Source organism: Lethenteron reissneri, unplaced genomic scaffold (genome assembly GCF_015708825.2).
Source record: "Lethenteron reissneri isolate LAM-NWPU_2019-01 unplaced genomic scaffold, ASM1570882v1 scaffold_588, whole genome shotgun sequence".
NCBI lineage: Eukaryota > Metazoa > Chordata > Hyperoartia > Petromyzontiformes > Petromyzontidae > Lethenteron > Lethenteron reissneri.
Genome location: NW_026892110.1, coordinates 1 through 15,293, shown reverse-complemented (window position 1 = coordinate 15,293; position 15,293 = coordinate 1). Strand labels below are relative to the sequence as shown.

Sequence of the window (15,293 nt, the reverse complement as noted above, 5' to 3'; positions counted from 1 at the left end):
TTGGTTCCCGACCCGACCCACGGGTCACGGGTCACAGGGCCCGTGACCCGTGAAATTTATCTTCAAAACTAATTTCTGTTTACTTTAAAATGACACAGTATTATTAAGCAATATCACAAGTATTTAAAAATCAGTTCCAAACTGATTTTTTAAAATTATTATTTTTTTTCAACTCAAAATTGTCTGGGAGCCATATGCCGTCACCGGAAGAGCCATATATGGCTCGCGAGCCATAGGTTCCCGACCGCTGGTGTAGTGTATAGTGTAGTGTATAGTGTAGTGTATAGTGTAGTGTATAGTAGTGTAGTGTATAGTGTAGTGTATAGTAGTGTATAGTGTAGTGTATAGTAGTGTATAGTAGTGTATAGTGTAGTGTATAGTAATGTATGGTAATGTATAGTAGTGTATTGTGTATAGTGTAGTGTATAGTGTAGTGTATAGTGTAGTGTAGTTTGTTGATGGCTCGTGTGCCATCAACAAAAGGACCCTGTCCACCAAAACATGAAGTGGTAGTAGATTAGTGAGATGAGAGACCTGGAGACAAGACACAGGCCAGTGAGATGAGAGATGAATAAGCGGTAGAGTTTGGAGAGCTATAGACATACAGATTAGTGGTCACAAGCACACATGTTACATGACCCGCCAGCACATGTCAGCTTTCTTTTACGTGGCTCTGGAAAATGTGGCTGAAGATCCCCCGCTCGAGAGTGGATTGGCAGCAAGGTGGCTCTGCACGACGCGAGGAAGCAGCAAGGTTGGACTGGACAACACTCGAGACTTTAATTGCATTTCAGGGCGAGCCACAGGTGCCACGATCGCACGTGGGCACTCGGTCAGTCGCGACGAAACCTACAGATCACATTCATTTAAGCAACACACAAGGTACACAGCAAATGCCACTTGTACGCAGTTAGTGCTTCGCTTTGGGCCAGTTCATTAGCAGACAACCGCTGGAGTAATTTTGAACTTTGCTCTTAACATCCCCGAGTGATTTCACTGTGCCACGTGCTGCTATTCTGCGCGCAGTAGCGAAGCTGCCTTGTCAACGATGAGAGGCGACTCCTCGCACCGATGATGGCGATGGCGGAGGCGATTGGATTCGTAGCCGGATCAAGCGGTGCCAGTCCCCCTTTATACCGCGTCGACTCGTGTCGTCGCCGAGACTCCGCGAGCATCCACTACACACCACTCTCCACCTCCGCCACCGTCACGTCGAACAAAGACAGGTCCACGACGCCGCGCTCCACATCGACGTCGATCGGCGCAAACAGCCGACCGGCCAGGACCTCCGACCTCAGGTACGAGGTCCTCTGACGGCAGACGGTGCCCGAGCCCTCGCAGGTGGCCTGCAGGAACACGGCGAGCTCCACGTGCTCGTCCGGCCACCTCGGCTCTCGCAGCAGCAGTGGCAGCAGGGGGCTGTCGGGGCCCAGCTCGTGGTGGAAGGTCAGCGGGAAGAGGAAGTAGGGCCAGGGCCGGGCCCCCAGCTGGTCCGGCCAGAAGTCGACGGCGCTCTGGCGGAGAGGCCGGCCCGGCCGCGAGCGGTAGAGCACGGCCGACACGGCCACGTCCAGCAGCGCCGACGGGCGCAGGTTGGCGACGCGGAACGCGAGGCGGCGGCGGCGTCGCTCCCCGCCGCGGCCCCCCCAACACACCACCGCCACGTCGCTGAAGCGGATGGTGCCCGTGTGCGGCTTGGGCCGCGCCATCTTGGCCACGAACGCTCCTGGGGGCGGCACGGGGGCGGCTCGGCCGGGGGTCAATTAATAATTGTCGCGCGCACAGCGCGTCCCAAGAGACCCGGGAGGGTCCCGCTACGTCGGGATGTTGGGCTGAGGGGGGCCGCATTCACCCAATGAAGCCAAACTGCGATTGTGCTCAACACCGACCTGAAGCTTTCGTCTCCGCTCCATTTCTCATCATCTCCACTCTCGCGAGCACCGCTTAGTTTCACTTGTCAAACGTCACAACTTGACCACTACCCCCGAGGGCGCTCTCGGTGCCAAACCACGAGACCGAGAAGCCGTTGGGGACTCGCACTCCCGTCGTAGGTCGCTCACAAACTTGGGAGACGGTGACCTCTTGATGAGGTTTATCCAAATGTATTCTGATAGTGACCCTAAGAAAAGCGGACCACAAAGCAGTTCTACAGGAACCGTGGACGGTTTCTGCCTAATGCACAGGCCGAGTGCCTGTTGTGCGCGTTGTAGGTGACCTGCGTCTATCCTCGCATCACTAGCATTGAAACGGGCGTTTTACTTCCCCCCCCCCCGCCAACCCCCATGAATCCGGCGGCCACGTGGCGCGGAAACTCAGAGGAGCCCCCCACGTGTCCGGGCACGGCTCTAGCCACGGGGGGGGGGGGGGGGGGGGCTGCTCCGGACGCCGAATCCACGGGGAGGAGGAGAGCAAAGCCACAACATTTACAAGGGGAGTGTGACGCTTCGCCAGTAATTACAAACTAGCGTCGTCGAGTGGACGGCCAAGATTTGTCGAGAAATCCGTCCCGTTTCGTTCCTTGGAGGGATAGATGCGACGACGTCACACGCCGCGAGCCCTTCGCGTGCGAAGAGGGGAAAGTAACGAATGCACGCAGATTACAATGGGCGGCCATTGCTGGTCGGGTCACTCGTGGTAATCAACGTGAACTAGCTCAGATCCACTGCTGGATTATATGTTTCCCGCCCGAGGACGGCCGCTTGTGTTGACTTTACCGAAAGAACCAAAGGGGTGTGGATTCCAGCAGTCACGAAAGCTTCAAATCACATCGTGCTCATTGATATTCTTGGGTCAATGGGTAAAGTCACGTAGATAGGCTCAAAGAAAATAACAAAAAACAACAAAAAACGACGACGCTTCGATCGCAACACAAGATGAAACGTCCCGTAGACCCAAGCTTATTAATTGCTACAGTCACGGAAGCTTGAGGTCAAGATGCTCATTTCTGGCCAACCCTCACATCAACTGTGCCGCTCATCTCCAGGAGAGGTCCCGAGTGGCAACGTGCGCGCAAGGAGTCCCGCTGGGATCGGCTCAGCAGCCGCCCCCCGCTCCACGGGGCCACACACACGGCTGACAGAGGAGCGCTTTGAACGTTGGCAGGAAAGCTTCATCAGAGGACTGCATCCCGCGCGAATGTGAGGGAGCGTGCGAGAGACTGTGGGAGCCCGTGCCTGCGATGGACGCTGGAATTCGGAAGCCACGGAGGAGTGCGATTATAGCCACGCAACCCCCAACGGTGCGGGTCGCGGTGGCAGTAAAACCACCACGGTAGCGGAGTATGGGCAGCAAAACGACGGCAACTCTGTCTGTGCCACACTCCCTCCTCCCGCTCACACCGCCGCGTCTCACTCGCTCACACGCACGCTGAGACAAATGTCCTCGGTGTAACCGTAGTCAACTTGTGGGGCGAGTGCTGTTTGCGAGCACATACGAAGGAGGAGCACGAAGGGATGGATGGCCAGCACCACACCCGTCAGCCTCCGTCTCCTCGGTGGCGATATTCACACACGTGGAGTGGTGGTGGTGATGTTCACACACGTGGTGTGGTGGCGATGTTCACACACGTGGAGTGGTGGTGGTGATGTTCACACACGTGGTGTGGTGGTGGTGGTGTTTACACACGTGGTGTGGTGGTGGTGGTGTTTACACACTATCTCTAACACACACACACTGTCTCGAACACACACACACTAACACACACACGCACTGTCTCTCACACACTAACACACACACTAACACACACACACTAACACACACACACTGTCTCTAACACACACTAACACAACTAAACACACTAACACACACTAACACACACTAACACCTCTAACACACTAACACTAACACACACACACACACACACACTAACACACACACACACTAACACACACACACTAACACACTAACACACTGCCTCTCTCACCGGTCATGAACGCGTCCAGCATGAGTCCCAGCACCATGTGCGTGCCCAGCAGCGCGGCGGCCGCGGGGCACGCCTCGGGGTCGGGGTGCATGGCCCCGTAGCCCACGGTCAGCTGCGTCTCCAGGGCGAACGAGAATGCGGCGAGCAGCCCCGTGAGCCGCCGCACGCACACGGCGCCCGAGGGGGGGGGGGGCCCAGGTCGCCGTGCAGCAGCGCCAGCGCGTACCAGGCGAGGCCGAACAGGAGCCACGAGAGCGTGAAGCTGGCGGCGAACGCGAGCAGCACCAGCCCCCAGCGCAGCTCCAGCAGCCACGTCCACAGGTCGCCGAGGCGGCGCAGCGCGGCGCGGGGACCCCGCGGAGCCCAGCGCCGGCGGCTCGAGCCGTCCCGGCCGATCAGACGGCCGCCGCCGCCCCCCGGGGACGCCGTGGGGCCGGTGTCCGCCTGGGGAGGGGGGAGCCGGGGCCGGCCTCCACGGCCAGGGACACAGGCGCCGCAGGCGACTGGGTCGAGTCACCGACTCGCTGCTTCTCATCCGGGTCGGGGGTCTTCTCGGCTTTGCCTGCACTGCGAGTCTGGCTCGCTGTGGTGTCAGTGCCCCGTCTGGGTTGCACGCCCTGGCGACAAATTTAACATAATAAAATACAATTCTCACGACGTTTCGGCCACAACGCAAGCAGCCGTCCTCAGGTGAAGAACAGGTCTGTCGGGAAGACGGCGTCTGAATGAAACACCACCAGGCTTGGCAGCGTATATTTAAGCTGGGTTGGAGGGGGGAAGGGGCGCCTTGACAAAGGAATCTGCATATCAAGAGGAATTTAGACACGGGGAGACACGCTGAGACACAGAGACACGGGGAGACACGCTGAGACACAGAGACACGGTGTGACACAGAGACACAGAGACACAGAGACACGGGGAGACACGCTGCGACACAGAGACACACAGACACGGAGAGACACAGAGACACGGTGTGACACAGAGACACGGGGAGACACGCTGCGACACAGAGACACACAGACACGGAGAGACACAGAGACACACAAGACACGCTGAGACACAGAGACACGGGGAGAGACACAGAGACACATCGACGATGATGGTGATGATGGTGACGATGATGGTGATGATGGTGATGTTGACTATGGTGATGATGGTGACGATGATGGTGATGATGGTGATGTTGACTATGGTGATGATGGTGGCGATGGTGGTGATGGTGACGATGATGGTGACGATGGCGATGTATCCTGGTGGCGATGGTGGTGATGGTGACGATGATGGTGATGATGGTGATTGTACCCTGGTGGCGATGATGATGGTGATGATGGTGGTGATGGTGACGATGATGGTGACGATGGTGATTGTACCCTGGTGGCGATGGTGATGATGGTGACGATGGTGATGGTGACGATGGTGATGGTGACGATGATGGTGACGATGGTGATTGTACCCTCGTGGCGATGGTGATGATGATGATGGTAATGATGGTGGTGATGGTGATTGTACCCTGGTGGCGATGGTGGTGATGGTGGTGATGGTGGCGATGGTGATGATGGTGATTGTACCCTGGTGGTGATGATGGTGATGATGGTGATGATGGCGATGTGTACCCTGGTGGCGATGGTGATTGTACCCTGGTGGTGGAGATGGTACCCTGGTGGTGACGATGGTGATGATGATGGTGATGATGGTGATGATGGTGACGATGGTGATGATGGTGATGATGGTGATGATGGTGATGGTGATGATGGTGATGATGGTGGTGGTGATGATGGTTGTGGTGATGGTAGCGAGTAGCAGCAGCACCTATGAAGGTAGACACAGACAAAGGTCCCACAACCACCACCACCACAACCACCACCACAACAACCACCACCACCACCCATCATCACCACCACAACCACCACAACCACCACCACAACAACCACCACCACCACCTACCACCACAACCACCATCACAACACCACCACAACCACCATCACAACCACCACCACAACCACCACCACCACCACCATCACAACCATCACAACCATCACAACAACCACCACAACAACCACCACCATCACAACCACCACCACAACCACCACCATCACAACCACCACAACCACCATCATCACACCACCACAACCACCATCACCGCCAACCACAACCAGCACCACCACCAACCACCACTAACCACCACCATCACCACCACCACCACACAACCACCACCATCACCACAACACCACACCACAACCACCACAACCACCACCATCACAACCACCATCACAACCACCACAACCACCACCACAACCACCACCATCACCACCACCACAACCACCACCACCACCCCACCATCACCACAACCCCCACCATCACCACAACCACCACCCACCACACCACCACCACAACAACCACCACAACAACCATCACCACCACAACCACCACCCCACCACCATCACCATCACCACCACAACCACCACCATCACAACCCCCACCACAACCACAACCACCACAACAACCACCACCACTACAACCACCACCAACCACCACCATCACAACCACCACCACAACCACCACCACCACAACCACCACAACCACACCACCAACAACCACCACAACAACCATCACCACCACAACCACCACCCCCATCACCCACCACCACAACCACCACCAACACAACCACCACCACTACAACCACCACCACAACCACCACCATCACAACCACCACCACAACCACCACCACAACACCACACCACAACCACACCCCACACCAACCATCACCACCACAACCACCACCCAACAACCACCACCACACAACCACCACCACAACCGCGATGAGAATTTCTCACCTCGGGTTGCAGTTCACACGAGGCGGCAGGAGCAGCTGCTGCTGCTGCCTCGTGACGTCACGCGGCACAGGCCGTGACGTCACTTCCGGGATTCAAGTTCAAGTTTTCGGTGTCGCCCCGGGAGCCATTCGGCTCTTGAATCGGGTGCAACGGCAACAAACAGGAAACATGAACACGCACTAGAAACATCTTAAAGTGAATACTCCCCTCCCGCAACGAGCGGCTCTGTAACTTAAATAAATTATGTTAATGAGCCCCCAGTCACCGGGCGTGGCTTTGCCCAAATAAGGATTGGCACTGGGGAGGTGACGTCACGCCCAAGAGCTTCGCGGTCGGGAGTGGGTGACATGACGTCACTTGCGAGGCACACCGCCCCCTGGCGTTTGTCGCCGATGAGGTCACGCTGCGCGGTGACGTCAGAGAGCGGGGTCAGAGTTCAAGTTTGTCGTTGTTGGCAGTGACGTGGTGAGCGCTGCGCTCCGCACCGACCAGCCGAGTTCCATTCCCGCTCGTGGCCAACGCGCGCCAGTGGCCACTTTCTGAGCCGGTCCTGAGCCTCCCCTACGTCGACTCAGCCTCAAACGAGTACCCGGTGCGGTGTGTCAACATCGCCAGCACTGGGGAGACAAAGGCGGCCGGGCGTGGTGCTGGCCACCCACCCCCTCGTGTGCCGTCCCACCCTTAATAGGTGCTCGCTAACAGCACTTGCCCCTACTCTGTGTGTTGGGAGCAAGTTTGAGTGGCGTGTAGTCGTGGGAGTTGAACGGGCGCCTGCTGCTACTGACAGTCGTTGACTGCGGTGGGACAGACGCTGATAGACAGACACACACAGACAGACAAGACAGGCGGACAGACACAGACAAGAGGAACACAGAGACAGAGAGACGACATAGACACAGAGAGAGGCAGAGAGAGACACACAGAGGCGAACAGAGACACAGAGGGACTGAGAGATGTTGAATCGAACACACTGAACTCGCTCCATTGACAGAGATTCCTCGATCTTTGCCCATCCCGGAAGTCGTTCTAGTTTCTATTTCCCTGTGTGGTGTGTAGTGCAAGCAGTGTGGGATATCGATGTACACAGATATGAACAAGATCAGCAGACAAGACGTCTTTCATTAACAGTGTCTCCGCGAAACAAAGGAATGTTTTACACAAAATATAATTACTGCAGCATTCAGTGCAAGTCAACTGTGGACCGGTTGTGGTGTACAATTTATACGTAAATATACAAGCACACGACTTCATTTATCTGTGACGAACGCTGCACTTTCCATCGCTTTCATGCAGGGGGCGATGCAAACCTACGCGCCCCCTGCATGAACGACGGAGGCGCAGGGACAGACGTTCGATCGCGTTGGAATCGATCTGCAGACGGCGGTCTTCTGGCACGGCCAGCAGCTCTGTGTCGCCTCATCTCAACCCCGCGACCCCAACCAGTTGAAAGTCCGCATCAAACAGAACCCCGGCAAGGCCATCTACTTCACGACGAGAGAAAATTCACACTAAATGTCGTTTTCAATGAAGTCTTCCAGATGTAAAATAACAAGCTTTTAATGAATAAACACAATCATCAAATTCAAAACATAATACAATTCAAAGTTGTTTCATTTTCAAACTTTAAAACGGAGCATCGGGAGTTTGCGTGGATGCGTCGTTCGTGTGCAATTTTTTCGTGACTTTCCTGGCCCAAGGCCGTGAATGGTCGTGAGGGGGCTGCAGGCGGTCAGGCTTGCTTCAACCCCATGGTTGTGAACATCCAGACGTTAATCAGCAAGGAGCATTTCTTATTCTAATTCGACAAAATCTACGTCAACACATAATACAAAATTATAATTCGTGTTGTAGAGAATCTATCTCCTCTACGTGTAACTTTTAAGTGGTATGCCTTGTAACTGATGAATGATCCGAGCGTGCTCGCTATTTCAAAGACAATGAGTTGCTGCTCCAGAGGGAGATGCTTCCTGAAAACACAAAAATACCCTTTGACCTGTATCACAAGCACAATGAGTCTCACCTGAGTTATCTGTACAGGTTACTTGCAAAACACACACTGTGTCATAACATCACTTATTCAATGTTTGACCCTTATAGACAAAAGGTTACATGTACGCACACCATCAGACAAGTATTCAGTCTAAATTATTGACAGGCATAAGAACAAAATTGAATGACTGCACTGAAATATGCTTATTAGTTTACATCCTATTAACAAGAAGCTAATTTAAAAAATACGCACCGTCTGCTTAACAGTGTATGTACAACATACTAATGCACCATTCAAAACGAGTCGGCCATTGCATGCTGGCATCTGGGTAAAAATGTAGCAAATTCTAAACATTACCTACAAACTCCACAACTGAGATGCCACATCAACCATCGCCCCCCAGACAGGCTCTTGTCCACACGCAGGCCGGTGCAGGGCCACCACCTTGTGCCACAGGGGCAGCTGCCACTTGGGGATGTTTCGAGTGTTTGAGACGAGATACGATTTAAAACTCCGAGTTGCCAGAGGCGTTTAAGCAAGCACCATGTAAATGCAATTATGATGAGAACATAGTGAATGCTTGGGAGCTTATTGGCTCTCGCTCCTGGTTAGAGATCTACCCAAGACACAGGTCCACAAAGACTGGCCGCTCTTACCCTGCAGGTTGAACCTAGGAACTGAGTGTTCAACTTCACATTCTTGTCATTAAAGGCCTGTGACAAAGGTGCATCTATTGGAGCGACATTGTCTCTGGCTTAAACATCTACCGGGTCTCCATTTGACTTCGTGTTGTCTCGGAGGAAGTCCACCCACACCTCCACTTCCACAAACTGCTGGGAGTTGCCTCGCTCTGCCTCACAGTCAGAATTATCCTCCTGCTTCACATTGCCTCCATCGATGTGAAGGTCCCATTTTAAAGTTGAATCTTCATCTTCACATTTTACCTTCACTTCTTCGCTCTTCACCATCACTTCTTCACATTTCACCTTCACCTCTTCATATTCCACCTTGATTTCTCTAAAAGTGTCCAAGCTGGGATTTTCTTCCGGTTCTTGTTTGATGACAGATGGGCTCATTGCAGCACGTTGACTTTCACAAGCTGATTTCAGACTCCACTCCTGGTGGATCTTCTGATGCTTGTGTCTTCTCTGGTGTGTATGAAGATTTGATGACTGTGCAAACGCCTTCCCACACACAGTGCACTTGAAGGGTTTCTCTCCCGTGTGTGTTCTCTGGTGTTCTACAAGAGCAGATGAACGTGCAAACGCCTTCCCACACACAGTGCACTTGAAGGGTTTCTCTCCCGTGTGTGTTCTCTGGTGTTCTACAAGAGCAGATGAATGTGCAAACGCCTTCCCACACACACTGCTTGAAGGGTTTCTCTCCCGTGTGTGTTCTCTGGTGTTTTACAAGAGTAGATGACTGTGCAAACGCCTTCCCACACGGAGTGCACCTGAATGGTTTCTCCCCGTGTGAGTTCTCTGGTGTATTACAAGATCAGATGACTGTGCAAACGCCCTCCCACACACACTGCACTTGAAGGGTTTCTCTCCTGTGAGTTCTCTGGTGTATTACAAGATTTGATGACTGTGCAAACGCCCTCCCACACACACTGCACTTGAAGGGTTTCTCTCCTGTGTGAGTTCTCTGGTGCCGTGTCAAATGTCCAGTATGATCCGTGCTGTATGCACACCGGTCGCATTGATGCCTTGTCGCACCGAGCTGCGCCGAGTGCCTTTGCTCCATCAGACCAATTCTACAGAGGAAGCGACAGCTGCAGACAGAAAAAAAGAATATCCACACCATCTACACGTCAGTATCGAGGCACAGCGGAATGCATATACACAGTCACACGTGACTTACACGTCTATACTTATTCATAGATATGCATGATATAGTGAAAAAGTTTACCAAGTTCATCACACGGGCTGTTATGGCACACAATGAGAGGTGAATGGTCACAAACATGCCTGGAAGCCCTAGTATCTTCAAAATGAATGTTAACCCAAAGCTCTGAGCAAACAATTTCAGCTGTCTGGCTACAAAAGAAATATTTATGAAAGCTAAATTCGGCTGACATAGCAAAGGGTGTTGAAAACAATCCTATTTGTGTTATGCGTAAATTAATACTGGTAGGAACCTCCTGGTTACACCAGCCCACAGGGGATTGTTGTGTCCGTCGTGAAGGGAGGGGGGGGGGAGGGGTGGGGTGGGGGTGGGTGGGGGGTGGGGCTGGGTGGGGGGGGTGGGGGGGGTGGGAGGGGTGGGGGGGGGTGGGAGGGGTGGGGGCTGGGTGGGGAGGGGCTGGTCACCCCGTGGTGCCCTATAAAACTCAACGTTTAACCTACTCACGCCGGCTTGTGCCCGCCCTCACAGTCGGCATATTTGCGGAATACACCACGCCGCCGTTGACCCTGCAGGCCATTGAGCAACCGCAACCAACGTTCCTACCAGCTCCCTCCGCAGCAGCAGGAATGTGTTCATCGCAACTTAGCGGTGTGAAGCCAGGCTCACATGTCCTTGAATGATGGGATGAACAGATCTGACGTCAGCTGCTGCACGTGTGTGTGCTGTGCTAACTTCCTGTTTCCACTCTTATAAAGAGTTCCAGAGGAAAACTAAAATAAACTATTGTTTTGTTACAACCTCCGTGTTCATCAGAGTTAATATACTTTACACTGTCACACACTGCCCAGTTTTTCCCTCCACATTCAGCGTCTTTGACAGACAGATATTGACACCGAGTCTTGGTTCTTTCGGTAAAGTCACGTAGATAGGAAATAAAAATAACAGATCATGAAATTAAATTAAAAACACCACTTGTGTTGCGATCGAAACGTCGTGGGTTATTCTTTATTTGCAAATTTTTTAATTTAATATTATTATCTGTTATTCTTTTTTATCTCCGTGATTTTACCGAAAGAACCCAAGATATGAATTGCTGCAGTTACTAAAGTTTTAAGTCAAAACAGACACCGCGTTGACAAAACCCACCTGTTGTTGTTGTGGGCAGGTAGCTTCTGTAAACAAGAGCGGTACAGCAGCTCAGGCGGGCTTGGGCTGGTAAAAAAACGAAAAAAAACTGCGTTAATATCTACAATAAACCAAAGTGACAAAGTAGCGAGCCGCGTGAAGACAAATTAAACTTAAGGGAGGGAATTAAAGCAAACGCGACCAGGCGAGGGCAGGAGGCAAGGCCCCGCGTGTCTAGGCCCCGCGTTGTAAAGTTCCAACTTGGACATCGATTCACAAGCTGCTGCTGCTCTATTGACATCCCTACGAGAGAGAGAGCGAGGCTCTACCTTGGTAAACAACAACAACAACCACAACAACCACAACCACAACAACCACCACGACGATGAGAATTTCTCACCTCGGATTTCACTGCACGCGCGGAGCGACAGCTTCCTGTGACCTCGTGACGTCACGCGGTAGTAGGTGACATGACGTCACTTTCTGGGTACGTATGAATAAATTATGTTAATGAGACCGTCGCAATATACTGGTGACGTTTTTAACGAACTCTTTATGTTAATGAGCCCCCGTCACTGGCGTGGCTTTGCCCAAATAAGGATTGGCAACTGGAACGACGTCTGCAGTGACCGAGGCGGAGGTGACGTCACGTTCAAGAGCGCGGGGGACGGGGGAGGGAGGGGAACATCATCCGCCTTGGGGTCGAAAACGAGTACCTCTTTTTCTCGGGAAGTCAACAGTGGTTGTCCTCTGGATAGAAGTGCTCCTGCCATGGGAACGTGGAATTCCCACCAGTGGCTCAGGACATGTGAACAGAACACGAGCCACCAATGCCTCGCTTCTCATTTAAGCAGGAAATCGGTTTGACGTTTTGATTGTAATAATGTGACGTAGCGTCGTCCTTGACAGCCTCATTGCCGCATGAAGACATCCTCCTGCCTCCTCTGTGTCATTGCTTTCATGGCTTTATTTTGGTGATTTCGAAAAGTGTATTGGTTTGGCCATGTATGTTGTAGTACAGAGTTAGACTGCCTTAATCTAAGTTGTCTTGTGGTTGTTGTTGTTTGACTTGCATCCACTGAGATGTTTGCACACAGCGTTGGTGTGTAACGGTGCTTTTTTCTGCAATATTTTGCTGTCTTTTCTTGGATTTTCTGTTTGCACTCAGTCACATATTCACTACAAGATGTTTTTTGTTCATGTTTTTTTGTTTGTTGCGGTTGCACCCGATTCAAGAGCCGAATGGCTCACAGGGCTACACTAGTACTTGAACTTGACTTGGTCACGACGTTTGTTTGACCAAACCTCACCGCGCTGCTCAGTGCGAGGAGGTGCGGCTCAACACCGGCCTCTCCTCAGTGGCCGAGAGCTCGTCTATGCGAAGCTGCTCCCGCTCAGCCCGCCCCCTCGCGTGCCGTGGCCAATGGGAAGCCGTCTTCGCCGGCCACGGAATGGCCCCAAACATCAGCTCCACGGACAGCGCCGGTGCTACACGATACCCGTACCCCACCCGATACCCGGCTACCCGTACCCCACCCGATACCCGGCTACCCGTACCCGATACCCCTACCCTACCCGTACCCTACCTGATACCCCTACCCTACCCGATACCTGTACCCGCCCCTACACTACCCGATACTCGTACCCTACCCATACCCGGCTACCCGTACCCTACCCGATACCCGTACCCTACCCGATACCGGCCGGGTACGGGTCAGGTCGCAACCGGTACCCGATACCCGGCTACCCGTACCCGGCCGGGTACGGGTACCCTTTGCGACCTGGTGCGGCCGGGTACAGGTACGGGTAGGCCGTGAGTCACTGGTGAGTCACCGTTTGTCACTCATTTCCCAACGTCTTGTCTCTTCTCACAATTCAAGTTCCTAGAATAAACCCACCCGCGCTTGCAACATGGCTTCATCCCAGAGGTCGCAAATAAATTGTCACGCACAACGATTCTGTGTGCAAAATGTCAGCTCGATTGGATCACGGGAAGTGGGTTAAAAACGACCGAAAGATTTGCACGGTCGTAGCGAGCGCGCAAGCAAGTGAACTTAATATAAAGGATTTAAAAATGACAGGTTAAAGACCAAAATCACAGGACCTATGTCATGGGTGCTGTGTATTTCAGTTGCACGTGTAGTGGGTTCAAATGGGACGCGCACGTAACCGGAGGCACGCTTATTGATTCAACTTCGTCAGCCAACGGCCCCTTCACCCGGACTTGTCAGGGATATCCCCCCAGCGCTATCATCCACAACTCATCTGGCCCCAGTTCCTCCACTAGGGTGCTAGGGAGGCTCTCTGATCCGGCCCTGGTTCAGCACGGATCACGGCACTCGACCATCGGATTGGCCACGGCTCACGGCGATGACGACGGGATAGCGCCGCGGCGGTGAAGACGTCGCCACCTCTTGCAGGTGACGGTGACGGCCGGCCCGAGGCTCTGGACCGCTCGAGCCCGTGCCGACGCCCAACTTGAACGGAGTCGAGGGTAGGCCCGGCGGCGACGGCGGCGGCGCTTGCCGCGAGGGGTCGACGTGGCCGTGGCGACGGGCGACGGACAACGCTCCCGCGGGCGGCCCCCGCCGCGCCCCCCCACGCTCTCCACGATCGGCGAGGAAGACTCGGAGCACGGGGCGCCCACCCCGAGCGCCGCCGGCCCACCACCCAGTAAATATCACGGAGTGTCCGTGTCACATGGGCCTGGGCAGCTAACGGTGCCGAAGGAAGCCGCTTCCTCGTTCTGTTTTGATGGCGTTCCATTTCATGCCGCATCCACACGCACACACACGCACACCACGCACACACACACACGCCACACACGCACAGACACACACAACACCACGCACACAGCACACACACCACACACCACACCACACGCACACACACGCACACACACGCACACACACGCACACCACACCCATCCACACGCACACACACTCACAGACACACGCACTCACACGCACACCACGCACACACACGCACCACACACACACACACACGCACACACACGCACACACACCACACCGCACACACACCCACAACACACACGCACACACCACCACACACACACCACACCACACACCACAGACACACGCACACACACGCACAACACACGCACACACACGCACACACACACGCACACACGCACACAGACACACACGCACAACACACGCACACACACGCACACACACATACACACGCACACACACACACGCACACACACACACCGCCACAGACACACACACGCACACACACCACACGCACACACGCAACACACCACACACACACCACACACACGCACACACACACACACACGCATAGACACACGCACACACACGCACACACACAGACACACCACACACGCACACGCACAGACACACACACACACACCGCCACACACACCACGCCACACACGCACACACACGCACAGACACACGCACACACGCACACACACACTCACAGACACACGCACACACACGCGCACACCCACGCACACACACACGACACACGCACACACACACCACGCACACACACGCGCACACAGACCCACACACACCACAACACACGC

The 15,293-nt window shown here is 53.9% G+C and overlaps 1 pseudogene; it reads right to left on the bottom strand.

Annotated features, from left to right (window-relative positions):
• Positions 1–702: 702 nt before the first annotated feature.
• LOC133339944 (inward rectifier potassium channel 13-like) lies at positions 703–14,322 on the bottom strand (annotated as a pseudogene).
• Positions 14,323–15,293: the final 971 nt, after the last annotated feature.